The sequence below is a fragment of the Anas platyrhynchos genome, chromosome 1 (assembly GCF_047663525.1).
Source record: "Anas platyrhynchos isolate ZD024472 breed Pekin duck chromosome 1, IASCAAS_PekinDuck_T2T, whole genome shotgun sequence".
In the NCBI taxonomy this organism is placed as follows: domain Eukaryota; kingdom Metazoa; phylum Chordata; class Aves; order Anseriformes; family Anatidae; genus Anas; species Anas platyrhynchos.
The window spans coordinates 144,034,921-144,050,536 of NC_092587.1; the positions used below are offsets into that span (position 1 = coordinate 144,034,921).

At 42.0% G+C, this 15,616-nt stretch overlaps 1 protein-coding gene and 1 long non-coding RNA gene across 2 annotated transcripts in view; one reads left to right on the forward strand and one right to left on the reverse strand.

Moving 5' to 3' along the window:
- The window catches only part of SH3RF3 (SH3 domain containing ring finger 3), a 232,664-nt gene that overhangs the window by 81,186 nt on the left and 135,862 nt on the right, over window positions 1-15,616 (forward strand). The gene's annotated exons all lie outside the window — the stretch shown is intronic.
- On the reverse strand, window positions 840-3,553 carry LOC110354150 (uncharacterized). Its single transcript, XR_011805985.1, has 3 exons — window positions 3,397-3,553; window positions 2,891-3,001; window positions 840-1,746 (listed from the first exon to the last, which is right to left on the reverse strand). It is a non-coding gene; the product is annotated as an uncharacterized lncRNA (long non-coding RNA).

The following is a 15,616-nucleotide window of genomic DNA, read 5'->3' on the forward strand; positions in this document are numbered from 1 at the left end:
TGCATTTAGTTTCAGACCACCTTATGTTTTTACAAGATACATTTTTTTCTTTTCAGAAGACTATTTGAGAGTGAAATTGAATAAGGGAGTTTTAATAGTACATGAAGTATGTGGGTGGCTTTGCTTGCTGTGTGTTAGGAGATGCTGCACCTTCAATTTAACAGACAATGCTACGCTTCAGTAGACCATTATATTACTGCACTATTCCTAACATAGCAGTCATATCGAAATTGTATTGCTACATTATACAAGTATGCTTAATTAAACCCAGATATCAGCCCAAGCTCATACAATAGCTGTGTGTGGGTAAAGGAGAAGCAATGAGTTAGAGGGAAAAATAAAAAAAAAAAAAAGAAAAAAAGGATTATTCTAGAGAAGAAACAGAGGAGGAGGGAAAGGGGACAGTTAGAGCACCAAAGGTAGGAGAGCAATTGAACGGTGACTGCTGGTGCTGCAGACTGACCTGTGATGTGTGCCCTGCAACCATGCTGAGTAATTAGGGTTTACACTAATTTTTTGTAGCATTATTATAGGAAAAGACATACTTTACTACATGGAACTAAAGAGGGATAGAAGAAATGAAGCATAACTGACAGTTTTTAAGATAGATGTTCAGCAAAGGTTTACTTAATGTCTCTGAAGTGCTAGGCATAATAGAGCTGTGGGTTTAACATGTCTGGAGTAAAAAATATGTATATCCTCTGCACTATCCTCCCTTCCTGTGCCAGTTGGCTTTAAATGCATTGTTGAAAACACTAAAGTACAAATAGTGTGCTTGAAAGAAAAGTTGATGCTCAGACTGTGATTGTGTGGGACTAGAAGAATTATTTGTTGGGTCTTTGATCATGTTCCAGGGAAGCAAAATAAACCACAGCAAAAGTACCTCTGGCTGTTGAGCAATGCACCCTCAAACATGTGAAGGGGAAAGCAATTTGGGAGACCTCTGCAGACCTTTGCAGAAGGTCAGAGTCCCAGTGTGTTGCTTAGTGTGGAGATGCCTGCTGTAAATCTCCGAACTGTTATCATCTGAATTTTCTTTATGTTTGACTCATTTAAGTCCAGTACCTGAGCACCAGGGAAAATATGTCTTTTTTAAGTGCCATTTAAAAACAAACAAACAAAAAATTTTCTTTGTACTCTCTTTATTGGTGTCTCCTGGCCATAAATCTACAAGGGAGAGTTCATTCTGTCACTGGTCTGTCCTTTAATACCCCATTCATGGCATGGCTTAAGTCTATTGAAAAGCCATCCAAAGAAACCCCAAAGGCTCCAATTATTTTTGGGAAAATGAGCATTCGTACACTGAACTGCTTGATGAAAGGTCTAACATTGGCTGAATTATCAAACTGAGCAAGCATAGCTGTGATGCTAGCAGTGCATTTATTTATGGAGAGCACTGCCAAACTAAACCTAGCTGCAGGTGGTTGGGCTTTCATTTAGCACTGCAAAAGGCTTGCTATTGTTTACATAAATATGGCATTAATCCTTGAACTTCTCCGGTGTATTAGTTTAATATATGTTAAGCTCGTATACCAAAGAGATGAGCAGAACAAATGCATTGCTGCACAAGCTGTGGTTTGCTCCAAGGTGGGTGTTGGTCCTGGACTGGGATCGGGTGTGGATCTGGAAGGAGGAGGTTGCAGAGGTGGGGATTGTCATGCATTGCATGGCCATGGCTGTAGGCCACGCTGCTCCCCGTCCTTGCCCCAAAAGTCTGGGCTGTGCCTGTGGTGGGCTGAGGTTCCTCTTGGTCGTGGCAAAAAAAGAAAAAAAAAAAAAAAAAAGGAAGAAAGTTATTTTTAGGTAAGGGGACTGTATTCTGGGACCTGGTTGCAGCCCATAAGATGGAGAAATTTAATGCCTGCCTTTGTGTTTTAGATGATACGGCAAAAATGGGCAGTTAATGAGCAGCTTAGTCAGAGTGGTCAAAACTTGTGCAAGAAGTTCTGAAGCATGTTGGGGAGAATCTCATGGAGTAATTTCTCATTTTATCAAAGGACGAAAATTAATTCTGTTCTAACTGAAACCAGGACAATTATTTACTTTTGTTGACTTTTTTTTTTTCTTTATTCTTTACCTTTGAGAGGAGAACACATGAGCTTTGTCACACTGGTTTCTTTCTTTTTTTACTTTTTCGGTACTTAGGGTTAATTTAAACAACTGGGGTAGACGTGATTTTTAAAATGTGAACTGGGAATTACCTTCTTTTTTCTTCTCACTTCTGTGAAGTGCTCCCTACCAAATTTTTGGTGACATTAATCATTAGCAGATTAGATCAATCTCTTTTCACTTGTTAGTAAATGAAAATATTTTTACTACACAGAGTTTCAGAAATTCTCTAGCAACTTTGCTTGCTGCAAAGGCTTCTGGATAAATTTAGGAACTTTACACACACATGATGCTCCACACGTATAAACAAAACAATGTTCTTCCACGGTAATGTCATCAGCCTTTGCTAAACAGAAATGCCAACATTTACATTTACCAAATTCTTGGTTGTTCAATATGTGTCTGTATTTTGTCAAAGCAGATACAATTTAAATGTATGTTTAGTGATAAATCCTTTCTGATTTTCTTAGTTCTATCCAGACTATGATAACCTCACATTTAAGGATCCTGAATTCTTGCATAAGCTCCTTATAGATAGAGCCTGTAGTTACACGTCTCAAATCTCAACCTATCTGGCAGTGACAGTGTTCAAGATCATATCTGAATTTATTTATTCATTGTTTAGGATACTACAAAACTGCTTTTTACATTATTTATGTTGCATTAATGTTTTTTATATTCTTCAGTTTCTTTTTTTTCCCCTTATTTCTTTTACTTTTCTTTTTCTTCAGGATCAAAAATATAAAACTATAGTTGGTTGTAGTTCCATTTCTTTACATACCTGTCCAGTGTGCTTTTAGACCAGGCTATACCGATGGGTGAACTGCTTGAAATCAAGCAGTCAGCAGTTCTGCCTTGCTCCCCACAAGTCCTGAAGTTGTTTTTATTCCCTCTGTGAAAATGGCTATGTCAGCACAGAGTACAAAAGGAATCAAATTATACTTCATCTTATTACAAAACCACCTGGAACTCAGTGGAAACATCCCACTCCTCTTTGCCTTCCAAGGCTTTGATCCACTTGAAAAGCCTCATCCACTGTCATGAGGGCTTACCTCCCTGCTAACTCAGCATTACAAGAAAGTAGATTTAAACTGAAGGTTAGTCTAGAAGATGCCCAACAGATGGTTTTCCATGTGTTTCATCTTCTTCCCAACACTCGATTTGGGTCATCTAGGCAGAACCCCAGTACTGCCAACTCCAAGTATCAAGAATCCAAGAGTCAGACTCTTTTTCCTTCCCTCCTCTCTAGGAAAAAAACAGGGGTTAGTTTAGAACTGCAAAACTTACTTTAATCACAGGGGCCAGCAAAGAACTTCTATAGAAGGGGAAAACTGCGATTTCCATGTTATTCCATGACTGGGTCTCAAAAAGTCCCCAGTACTTTGAGAACTGATACTGCTGTTGTCTCTGTCCCATAGTGACTTAGGGACTTGTCCCTAATGGTCCATCACTGGCAGCCCATTAGCTTAATTGGCAGAGGGGCTGCAAACAGCACCTGACCCAAATCTTTCTGATCTCTTCCCATATGGCCTCTATGGGATGCCTGCATCATGGGGGGAACGTAGTGCAAAACAGAAGGTGGAGATTTGCCACTTAACTCACTGGTTGGCCTTCAGGATCCATGCGGGTATGAAGACTGTCTTGTTCCCATACACATGAGTACACACACACATGCACACACACACATCAAGGATGCCGCACTGTGCCTGTGCAACAGCTCTTGCTGATGAGCTCCTGCTCATCTCTTTAATATTTGATAGCTGTTTGGCAGTCAGCAGAGAGTAGCTGAGCTTTCTGTTATGTAACTCCTATTAGAACTAGGGGGTTGATAAAGCTTCCTCATCATGAGAATTACAGCCTATTTCTCACTTCTTTGCATCCAAATATTAGCCTTTGATGTCTGCACTTGGCTCTCGCTGCAGCTAAAATCTCTTGCGGTACATACTGCATAGCCGTGTAGAATAACAGCATGTTCTTCCTGCCAATTAAGGAGACGCCAAATGATGTCAAGTTAAGGTTGAAAATGGGTTTCTTCTCCACAACCAGATAGCTCTGCATTGGAAGCTTTTCAATGCCTTTTTGGGATCTCCAAACCCAGTTGCAAGGCGATTATACCAGTCCCATTTCTTCTCTGCCTTCCTCCTAAACTCACACCTTCCTGCTTGCTTGCTTGCTCTTACTGCAGTGCAATAGGGGGATTAAACAGAGTTCATCTTTCCATTTTGCCTTGATGCTTTACAGCATTTCAAAATAAAATATGACTGCGATAAAGTGTGCTCAGAAGAAAACAGAAGCTTAGAAGGAGGTTTTAAGTTTCAGGGGGAAAAAAAAAAAGTGTCCAAAGCAGCCAGCAAATGGAAGATAATTTGAAAGCTTATAACTTCCTCCACTTCTGTGAACCTGAGATTCTCTCCTGGGTCTATCCCTCTCTCTCGTCTATGGTCTTAAAGAAAATCTCTTGACAACTATTATTCTCTGTGTTACTACAACACTATATTCAGTATTTTAAGCTTTACAGGGTGGGAGAAATCCCTAGCATGACCTTCAGTCTTGGGTATCCTTCTGTCTTTATCTTTTGGAAATATGTCCGCAAATAGACTTACTTTCAGCTTTTTATTTCATGTGGTGTTGAAACCAGTCCTGTGATGTCGTGTATTTTAAGTTGGTAGATTGAACTGCAGGTGATAAAGGCTCTACTTTATCCTGCAAAATAAACTGCCTTTATTAATCCCTTGGGTTTATCATGAGGCTACAGACTTTTTTTCATCCTTCCTCCAAAAAAGTGAGCTCCGTGTTTGAGCAGAGTAGGTAGTTGACAGTGCTGGGAACTGGGGATGTCCGTCTGCTTGATGGGTCCACCATGGGCAGCACCTGCTTCCTTCCAACATCTGGGCTGTGCTCGGGAAGAGGGAGCAACCCTGTGTCCTGCTGCCCATTTGATGCTGGGCAGAAACCTGTCCAGTGTGAGCTGAAATGTGGTCATCAGTTCCTTGCCCATCATCCCAGAGCAGCCATTAGGTGACCTAACGGCAATCAGTCACTGCTGATGGGGGCTGAGGTTGAACCCTACTGTCTGATAGGCAATATAGTTTTTGGGTGAGACTGAAAACTGTCAGGTATCAGATGTACTTAATTTTAAGTTTCAATAGACATGAGTGTAATCAAAACTCATGTTAAGTCGTCCATAAGGAAAACACTTGCACAGCTTCTGTTTTCAGGTGCCAAATTCCAGGCATCTTAGTGGTTTGATTTTTAAAGGTTTCTTACTACCTAGCCTTTGAAACTCAACCTTGAGATATCCTGAATAGGAGGGTTTTAAAACCAGCCTTCACATATATAATAATGTGTTTAAAAAAAATAAAGTTATCTTTTGAGAGGATAGGAGCTAATTTAACCTTCCTCCCATTCTTTTGCAAAACAGAACTGCATGTGGGATAATTAATTTCTAATCTCTACAACTAAGAAAGTTTGTCACATCAGAAGGCCTTTTTTTTTTTTTTCAAGAATATATCCCAATACTGTGCTTTTTACATATAGAAAAGTCTATTTTTATGAGGTCTTGGTGTGCCACCAAGATTAAACCCATGAAATTTGCCATGGGATGTGGTTGAAGCCTTGTATTTAGCAACATTAAAAGAGAGGTTGAAAGTTTATGAGGAAGCTTGCAAGAACGATCCAGAATTTTTGTGGTGTCTGGCAAAACGGAAGATTTTCAGGGGATTCCACTTTTCTGCTGAACTATAAGCTGCCTAAAACTTCAAGTAATAGACCAAACTAATTATTCCAAGAACTGAAGTTTTCCAAATTGTAGTAATGTATTTTGCATGTTTTGCAGAACATACTAGTATCAGGCTGGAAAATAAATAAATAAATAAATAAATAAATAAATAAAAGGTTGAAATTCTTGTGCAAGGTCTAATACATTGGGTAGAATGTGCCTTATCAGTTACTTAAGTATCTCCAGCATCAGGAAAATAAAGATTAAACTGAAGGATGGAAGTGGCCTGTGGGTGTGCTTTCTGAGCTGTTCTTAGGAGAAAAGGTGAACCACCAAGCCAGCCACAGCAAACTCCTCTGTCTCTTGCTACTAAAGATTTCAGGACGGAAAAGTAGATATTTTATGTTTTTTTATGGTTGCTTTTGGGTGTACGAGATGACAAGTATATGCAACTGCCAAATGCACATTTAAGTCAAGTAGGCAGTAACACAAAATCTGCAGTGACCACATTTTGTAAATCTCTCAGAGTAGGTGATGTTTGGCATAGGAACCTGGAAGGAAGTCCACCTAGGATGCCTTCCACCTCTGAACAGGTAGCATTGAATATAAACATTCATAAGATAAATATAATGTGCAGTGGGCTATTAGAAAACAAAACAAAAACAGGTGAATGTCAGAAGACTGAAATTCCAGAAGAAATAGGAAAAATGCAGATGTGGCAAATACTTTTATTGAAAAGTCAGTGAATGCTCATACATAGGACCATGAAGAGACTGCAGCGTTCAGGTCTTCACAATGCTGAGTCTCTGAAGGGGTAAGAAAGGAAAAATTGAAAAAATTGTCCCTTCCTTTCAATTATATCTGAAGGTCTAATAAAAGATACTATCTCTCCATGCAAACCTTGTCTTTCATGGAAAGATTTACATGCCTATGTGACATGAAAACCATTAAGCAGATCTAATTAGACATCCATGCCAGAACGTCCCCCAAATTAATGAAATACATTCCAGTCAAAAGCAAATCTCAAAGGAGCACCTAAATGGGAACAAAGCCCGATAAGTTATCTTTGGTTTCCTCCTTTCTGTCTTGTAATGAAAATGTTCAGGCAGCCAGAATTAATAACACTGTGAATAGCAAATAAAAGATCCCAGACTGCTGGAAGTCAAAAGAAAGTTGGACTTGTGGCCCTTTGACAAAGCAACTGAAAGAGCCAAACTGAGCATCTCAGCCAACATGATTGAAGCCTAATGCCACCTGGTACATAAATATTGTCCTTCCTATTTGCATATATTTTTCTTATTTTTTTTTTCCAGTTTCCTAGTATTCAAGGTTAGAACTTGTCAAACCTAACTAATGTGGCAATTTAATCGGGAGTTGCATTGTGTCTCATTTAAGGCAGAGTTATTTCTCCATTTATTAGATACATATATATGTATGTATAGCTTTTTTTACGTCATCCTCCTACACCTTATAGGAAATGAATGTCAAAGCAGACTATAAAACCAGACAGCACTTCCTGTTGAAATCCTGAAAGGAGGGACAAGCAGGGGGCAAATTATACAACATCGACAAGAACAGCTCAAAAGACCCTCCAAAAATAGCATCACAAGGAGCCAAAAAGCCATGAGCTGGCTTCTCCTCCCTTTCGTGCCCACATGAGCTCTTCCACATGGGGGTCCCCAGAGCCAGGGCCTCCCCCTGCCCCCTCAGTGGGTGCCCCCATGGGATGAGGATAGGGATGGGGCTACTCTCTGTCCCCAGACAGACCTTGCATCGCTGGCACTGGTTTCTTGGAGGATTGATGAGGTGCCGTCTTCTCCCCTCGAGGAAATGCTGCTTTATGGATTCTCATTCTGAACGGTAATTAAAAACAACAATGGAGGAAATGAAAGCTGGTTTTTTATGTCTACCTTGTTCATTTTGGTGGTTTATTCCACTGCTCCAAACCTGGTTTCATCTGATCTGGGTTTTCATCAGAAACCCAAAGGGAGGAATCACCACTGGCCTGATGGACCTAGTGCTGTGCGTGACAGCATCCGTGCAGACGTGGATGGTTTGCCAGGCTGGCCTCCAAGTTAGGAGTATCCACAGCTTTGCATCATCACCCTGCTCGCTCAGACTCCCATATACTGCTAGCACCATGCTGTGTAGGCTTGCGGGCACTTATTTGACATCTCCTATTTTGGGTTTAACTTTCCTGCCCTCGGCGAGAGCTAAGTTTCTGCCAGATATTGTAACAAGACAGGAAAAGAAATCTGTTGCCATGATTGTTTTTTGATTTCCATGAGAAGCCTCATCCACGCTAGCAGCAGCAAATAAGCAGCATATTTTAATAGCTTTATTCTCTTGTTTTATTTGTCCTAGATAAGGCCTGGTTGCTAATTATTCTGGCCCTGGATCGTCTTTCCTCATTCATGTTGTAACATACCACATACGCTAGCGGTACTCAACACACAGAGAAGAAGCAGAGTCAGAGCTTCCAGCTATTGCATTACTGTTGACTGACAGCTTAAATTAAAATCTTGTACCTAGCTGACTTTCACTGAAAAGAAAGAACAGTGTTTGGGTGGAAGGGGGGAGGAGAAAATAGGTCTCCAAACATGAAGTTTCCAACACTTTGAGCAAGAAGTTGTGACATACGCAGTGCAATTAGCGGCATTGCCCCTTCTCCAAATCTGCAGCTGATGCAACAGAGATTAGAGCACAGAGAAAACTACACCGCAGCACGCCAGCTGCCCCTTCTTTCCTGGTTCACACTGCCTCTGGCAATGAGTAGTGAGATGAGTAGTGAGATGTATTGCGGATAAGCACAATAACTAAGCCTGGGGAATGCTAATCCGCAGGGACTCGTGCCATTTAATTTTACTTTCCTATGGGAGGGAGTAGAGAGGGGAAAATATGCTTTGCTGTTTTCTGTATAACTGTGCTTGTCTGTGTGTATGTGTGTCCACGTGTGTGCACAAGCATGCACGTGTGCATGCTTTTTCTGCACAGCTCTCAGCTATGTATGGTGCTGGCTTTCCCTGACCCCTCTGAAGCCCTCAGAAGCAGATAGATATAAGATCTGGCAGCAGGAACTGTCCCTAGCCAAGGTCTTTTCTTTAAGAAAATTATTTTTCTGCCTAAAATACTCAAAGGGGGGAAAACAGCTTTGTACTTTCAAAAACAATCTGTAAAGCAAAATGCTTAGCGTGCACTATTGGTTGCAACGTAGAGGGCTACATATACATTTCTATTGTTAAACCAGGGGATTAATTTAGGCTTGGCACGTCATGAATCAAGATTTCTAAATAATTGCCTTGGAGATAAGTCACAGAAAATCTTACATCTGCTTCTTTGTTAGTACTTCTGTAGCGCGGTCCTTTCAGGAAAGACCGAAAGTAGCTGCTGGAGACTTTTCCTCTCTCTTAAAGCAATTTTGTGCCGGCCGTGCGGTTGCTGGCTGGCTCCGGAGCGGTGTGTGCATCGTGGTGTGGAGGCACTCCTGCTGCCCTGAGGGACATCCAGCCCCCACGAGCCACAGCTGGCGATTTCACTCAGCGCACTCGCTGCAAATCATCACTGATAAGTCCGATGTATTTTGCAAATGCAATTGGGAGGATTGCAGGCTAACAGGGGCAGCAGGGTGGCCCTTGCTGGAGAGAAGAGAACGAAAGCAGAGCAAAACCCAGGCGGGAGGGTGGAGAAGCAAGAGCAAATGCCCGAAATTCTTTGTTCCCCCATTGGGTGTTTTTCTGACCTCTCTGCAGGGAGACTCTCATAAATACCCAGCAGCAGCCCGAGAGCCCGGCTGACGCAAAGCCTTCCTAAACCTGCCCTTCACAGCTGTAGGAAGGACAGCAGTGAAAGGGGCAGGATAACAGAGCTACCAGGCACCGCTAGGGCTTCTTCGGCGTAGCCTCTGCTTCCAGATGAGCCGGAGCTGCTCTCCTGTCTATTTTTATTTAATTATTTCTCCTCTTTCCTCGGTCTTTCCAGAGATTACTTTCTCCTTTTTTCTTAAGCCGTCAGTTCACGCTGTGATCTGAGACACTGAGGGAACAGAGGCTCTGATGCCAGAATGCTAACAGATTTAAGGTATCAAGAGGCAAGGCTCAGGAAATAACTCATTTGTTCAGGCATTCAGAGCAAATATTTATAAATTTCTTCAGAAATAATTCCCGCTGCACAAAGCCAAAAAAGCAAAAGGCAGCTTTTCTGGATGCACTGAGACTTGTATGGGCAGCTGAGAGTAGGCCTGGGAACAGGGGAGGAAGAAGTGATCTGCTTCAGATCCTTACAAGTTCTACCTTATACACCAAGTAAAGTAGGATGCAGTATGTCCAGGAAAAAGGACATGGATTATGAGCACTCTGGAAAAAAAAAAAAAAAGAGGGCCTTTCCTGACTGGCTGAGCTTGCCCTAAAGCGAATGAAATGTCTGCCTCAGGAAATGGAAAGCTGAATACTTTGGAATAGTCTTCACCGTAGGTCTCTTAGGAAAGACTGGTCATTGGGCCTCATCAAAAAATATTTGCTCTGCTGGAAAGAGGTGATGAAAACGAGAAAACTAGAAGACAACATACCCTTTTGTCAATAAGAGGTTGAACTTTTCTGTGAGATTAAACTTAATTGCCTAAACTGTGTTCTATCAAAATAATTTGAAATAAAAGGTTCAAGCTTTAGTTTTCATCGAGGTAATTACATTGGCTTAATGAAGCTACCCCTGATTTACACAGATGCAAGTGAGAACAGAATCACTCATTCTGTCTGCTTAAACACACTCCCCCAGCGTAAAGGATAAACAAGGATAAACAGTATCTGTGTTAAGCAGTATACAAATGGGGTTAAACTTCAGGCACTCTGAGACAAAAATAATAAAAAACAAACCTAATTTGCAAAATCTGTTTATGGGCATTCTCAGTTTGGAATATAAGTGTGTGGAGTTGAGAAAAGCTCAGTGAATTTATACTAAAGGCAGCACACAGCCCCTGAATTCTTTGTGAATGGGCTACGAGAGTCAGAAGCCACAATATATGGGCATTATCTCACGTTAGCAGCTCCCATCTGCTCCCGTGGTGTCCAGATACAGGGAAAGGTTTGAGCTGCAGTGGGCTGCATCCCCTTACTCAGGGGATAAGGGCAGAAGGGGGTCCACTGGTGCAAGGCACCTGTCACTGGTGCACCCCAGCTCACAGGACCAGATACCCAGTGGATAATCTCACATACTGGGCACACAGGGACGTGCTAGTGCATAGGACTTCACGCCGTAAGAGAAGGAAGCTGAGAGATCTGCAGATTGGTGTAAGACACTGATTTATCTGGAGCATCACATGTCCAGTTGTTAACATTCGTATTTTACCAGAGGTACAGTTTAGTTTAGTTTAGGTGGATCTTGAAAAACAAAACAAAACAACAACAACAAAAACACAATCACAAAGCAAGCACTCTCCCTTATGGCCCTGCACCAGAATAATCTGCTTTGAAATTGCATTAAATTTATCCTGAAAGCAACTTGGAATAAACACGGTTAAATCAATGCAAGTATCGATGAACCATTATTCTCTTATTGTTGCCAGGGTGGGGGCCAATTTTTCATGAATCTCCAGCTTGTCTTCCTTAGAAGATGTGGATTAGCACAGGGATGCTCTTTGCCAGATGCAGAACAGGTAGATCCCACTTCAGCTCCTGACGGGCATTAACTTTTCAGATCCGCCTCTGCGTTGTCTTGTGGTGCAGCTGCCGCTCCTCTGCTGAGGCACTTTAAATTTACCCCGCTGAAGATTAGGATAAAGCCTTAATATGATTTTGAGTATTGCTGGAATGCAGTCACTTTTGGCAGGGATTGAGGTAGTTATTTCAGCAGTGCGGAGGGATATAAAATGATAGTTTAGGGCAGAGAATAATGAGGTTATAACGCACACTTGAAACTGCTGGAGAAACAGAAGTGGGCAGGGTATGGCTGTTTAAAGTCAAATCTGTCCAGGCAGCCCAAGCAAACACTACCACTCATGCAAGAAGCTTCTTTTTTGAGCAGAGGTGACGCTAGACGTGCAGTTTTCTTCTCCTGGAAGGGCTGCACCCCCAGCTTGGGCTATGGGGTGGATTTGCTGCTGGCCCAGAGGCTGAGGTGCTGGGTCTGGAGTTGCCAGCAACGCTTTAGGCTTCGTTTAAACATTTCCCCTTTAAAGACCGCACGGGCTCAATGTACTTTATACAATGTTCTTATATGTGATACAGTCACAGTGCAATGTAGTATGGCTTCAGGCAGCGAAAACTGTAACTGCTTTTCCTGTGAAGTGGAAAGTATGTATAATGCACGTGGTATCGGTGACTAGTGTTTTATTCATTAAAAGCATCCTAGTTTTGTACCATTATGTCCTCAGCAGACCAGGCAGAACATATGCTTTGAATTGCAATCCGGAGGTTTAGTATACATTTCAGAAGGTCTGATGTCATCTTCGACTGCACGGGGCATTAAAATATTTTACAATTGATGCACAGCACGAGCACCGATGCGTCTGAAAATAATTCATACCCTACTTTACGGCTGCTCGAACTGTAATTGAGGGTAGAGTATGGGACACAGCACGTGTAAGAGGTCATGAACTGGCTGAGATTTTGCTTGTCAAGTCACTGGTCCTGGAAAAATTTCCTGGTGCTTCCCATTGTCTTCGCTGCTGGTTCTGCTGTCAGTAGCACTGAATGGACAGCCATAAATGTAACTTCACAAAATCAGACTCATATAGATCAAAACATTCATATATAGATATTAGGGACTAAAATACCAACTTGGGTCTCACTATCCTTGCCTTTCTGCAAACTGGAGTCTGCAGTGTAAGCAGATAAAACAGAGATGGAAACCTGGAAACGAGGCAGAACACAAGGGAAATGTCCCTGCTTGCCAAAAATTCTGTTTGCTCTCTCTTACTCTTGCTAGCAGCTCTATTTTGCCTGTGATGACTGTAAAAACAAACAAATTGAACTGTTTGTGCTTTTCCTGTAAAGTTTGCTCTAAGTTTCTTCATGGTTGCCTTCTGTGTGCCAACCACAGCTGATACCTTGAAGCACAGACTTTTTATTTAACCCTTTTCACTTTGTCCTCAAGCTTTACTGGCCAGCATCCATCTAGCGTGTCACTGGACACACGTGCAGTTGTATTTTATATGATTCTTGAATACCTGAGTGTTAAAGAAGGCACGACTGCCTTCCGTGTCCCACCTATGAAGCTCCCTTTGTGCATTTTGGTGGGGCGAGCCACCAAAGGTGCATACGTGTGATCCAGAGCTTGCAATTCACCTTGTCCCACCCTCACTGGGTCCCATGTGAGCCTGAGTAAGGAAGACAGGTCCAGCCCATGAGCTGTCCCTGCTGAGGTTTCATTTTTAGCACCTGTAGTTTTTTTTTTTTTCTGGTTTCTCAGCTTCTTCTAGCTGCCCAACTCTGTCACCTGCCAAGGAGCCGGGTCTTCTTGAGGGTTCCTGGGAGAACCTGTGGCATGTTCCCTCTGTGCATGCAGGCAGGAAATGTCTGTGAACTGTTTCTGCAGCTGCTGTTGTTACCAGTTTGGGGAGAAAAGGGCTTGAAGCAGGAATTTAGCGTATCCACGTGGTTCCTCTTCGTACTGGCCAAAGCTGTCCCTTACCACAAATCACCAATCTCAAACTTTGTTCCCAGCATCTGGGCATTTGACAGATCAGAAAGGTAAAACAAAACAAAACAAACAAAAAAGAAAAAAAAAAAAACACATTTATTTACTTTCAGTATGTCTTTAAGACAGAGTAGGTCAAGTATAGCAGGCTGTGGGAAATCTCTTTCATTGGTTTTAACATTTGTTTGCTTGGTTTAAACTGCTGAGCACTTTGTTCAGCCTAAGCTGAAACGAAGTATTCTGAAAGAAAAATACACATTTCCACACCAGAATTTGCAGGGTTTTTAAGCGGAGTTATGAAAATTAGTGTTAAATTTAAATATTACATCTCGATCACATAACAAAAGTCTGATGTTGTCAGCTTTGCAATGAGGGATTTGCTTGCCTCTGTACTTGTCTTTTGGGATATTCTTACTTCTCCTGGTTGTTTTTACAACGTCTCTGCCTCTCTTCTTTCCTCCTCTTGCCTGCCAGTGCTCTTCTGGACGCTCTGCTGATGCTAATGGACTTTTCTCTCCCCACCCATTTATTCCAGTTCCCATTCCAGCTCTTGGTGGCTGAACAATGGCTCTTGGACATCATCTTTGCATCACCTCCTTAGAGGACAAAGTATAATTTTTCCTTTTACGATCCTAAGAAAAAAGTATAGAGCGATTTATGTGATGAACTTCTGCCAAACAATTGCTTTCAGAGCACCATTAGTGAGGGCCCCTGCTTTCAGCTTTTTAACATATGACCTCAGCACATTGAAATGGCCTTTTCAGACACTGGAAAACTCAACAAGATGTGAAAAGAAGTCAAAGTGAAAGCCCAGGAGTGTGTCATAACAACGCTTAACAACTGGTCCTTCTGCGGGGCTCCTCAGGAAAAGCACATTACGGCTGGAACACCACACACCCTCCACATTTTATATTCTTGGGTTACCTTAGCACCAAGGTGTTATTAACTCACCAAATCACTGGTTGCGTCTGAGCGGAATCACAAGAGCTGCCTGTTAGAAAAATGCACAGCTCAGATAGCTCTCCAGGAGGGAGCTGACCGGTCTATTTGGGGAAAATACTGTAGCTCAAACAAGGCGAACCCTTACTAAGTACCTTCACTGGTATTTGCTAGCTGCTAACCTTTGCGAGGGCCCAGCCCACCTAATTCATGTCAGCAAGGCCCCCTCTGTATAGTCAGGGGAGAGGAATAAGCACTTTCCAGAGGACAGTTTGATTTCAGTATATCATTCTTCATCAGTTAATTATGGAGGCAAGGGTGGCTGTGCTTCTAATTTTGGGGCCTCAGGTAGGTTTCTGAACTCAGGAGTGATGAATCTCAGCCCGTATGTATAGCCATACCACGCCCCCAGTGGCTTTTTCCCTTTTGACTGCTGAAGTTGTATGCGTCCAGACATATATTACAATGACATATCTGTGCTAATCTGTATAAATCTTCAGATAATAACCTACTGAAATGTCATGTATTCTCCAGAATTTCTAAGTGAACCAGTCATAGCGTCTCAGGGTGATACAGTTAATAAAAGGAGAATAGTTAAACGCTCCCCAGGACAGACAGAGCTGCTGCACTGGATGTCCTACAGAGAGCCCGTTAGGGAATTCCAGTATGCTTTCTGGGTGAAGAGGCAGAAATGCTGTCTGGTGTTTCATTGAAGCGCTCTATTTGTGCCTTTTCTCTTATATTTTGTTCTGTCAGCTGTGGGGCTTGTATCCCACCACTGTGCAGCACTTAAGAGAAAGGCTTGGCCAACCAGGTATTATGAGATCATATGAGGGAGAATGCATGATAAGGAAAAATTAAAAATTAAAGAAACTTTTATGTGAAGGGCACAAACCAGAAGACATGCATTCTAGCTAGATATATCAACCCTTATTTGATATCTGTTTAAAAAAATACAGGAGAAATTTCTCCTTGCAGATCAAAAAAGAGAGCTACTGGAGAGTTACTTGAAGGGGTACAGCTTGTGGAGCAAGGAATCTACTGCTGTGAGGTTCTTCAGCCATCCTAAAATGCAACTAGCTGTCACTGGCAGTGCTATGTTTAGGAGAATGAATAGTGAATTCAGCAAGAAATCTGTCAGCTGTCTCCCTAGTATAAAAATATGAATCAAAACTGTAAGGCTGGCAAGTTTCCACCAGTGGTTACCAACAATAGAATAAA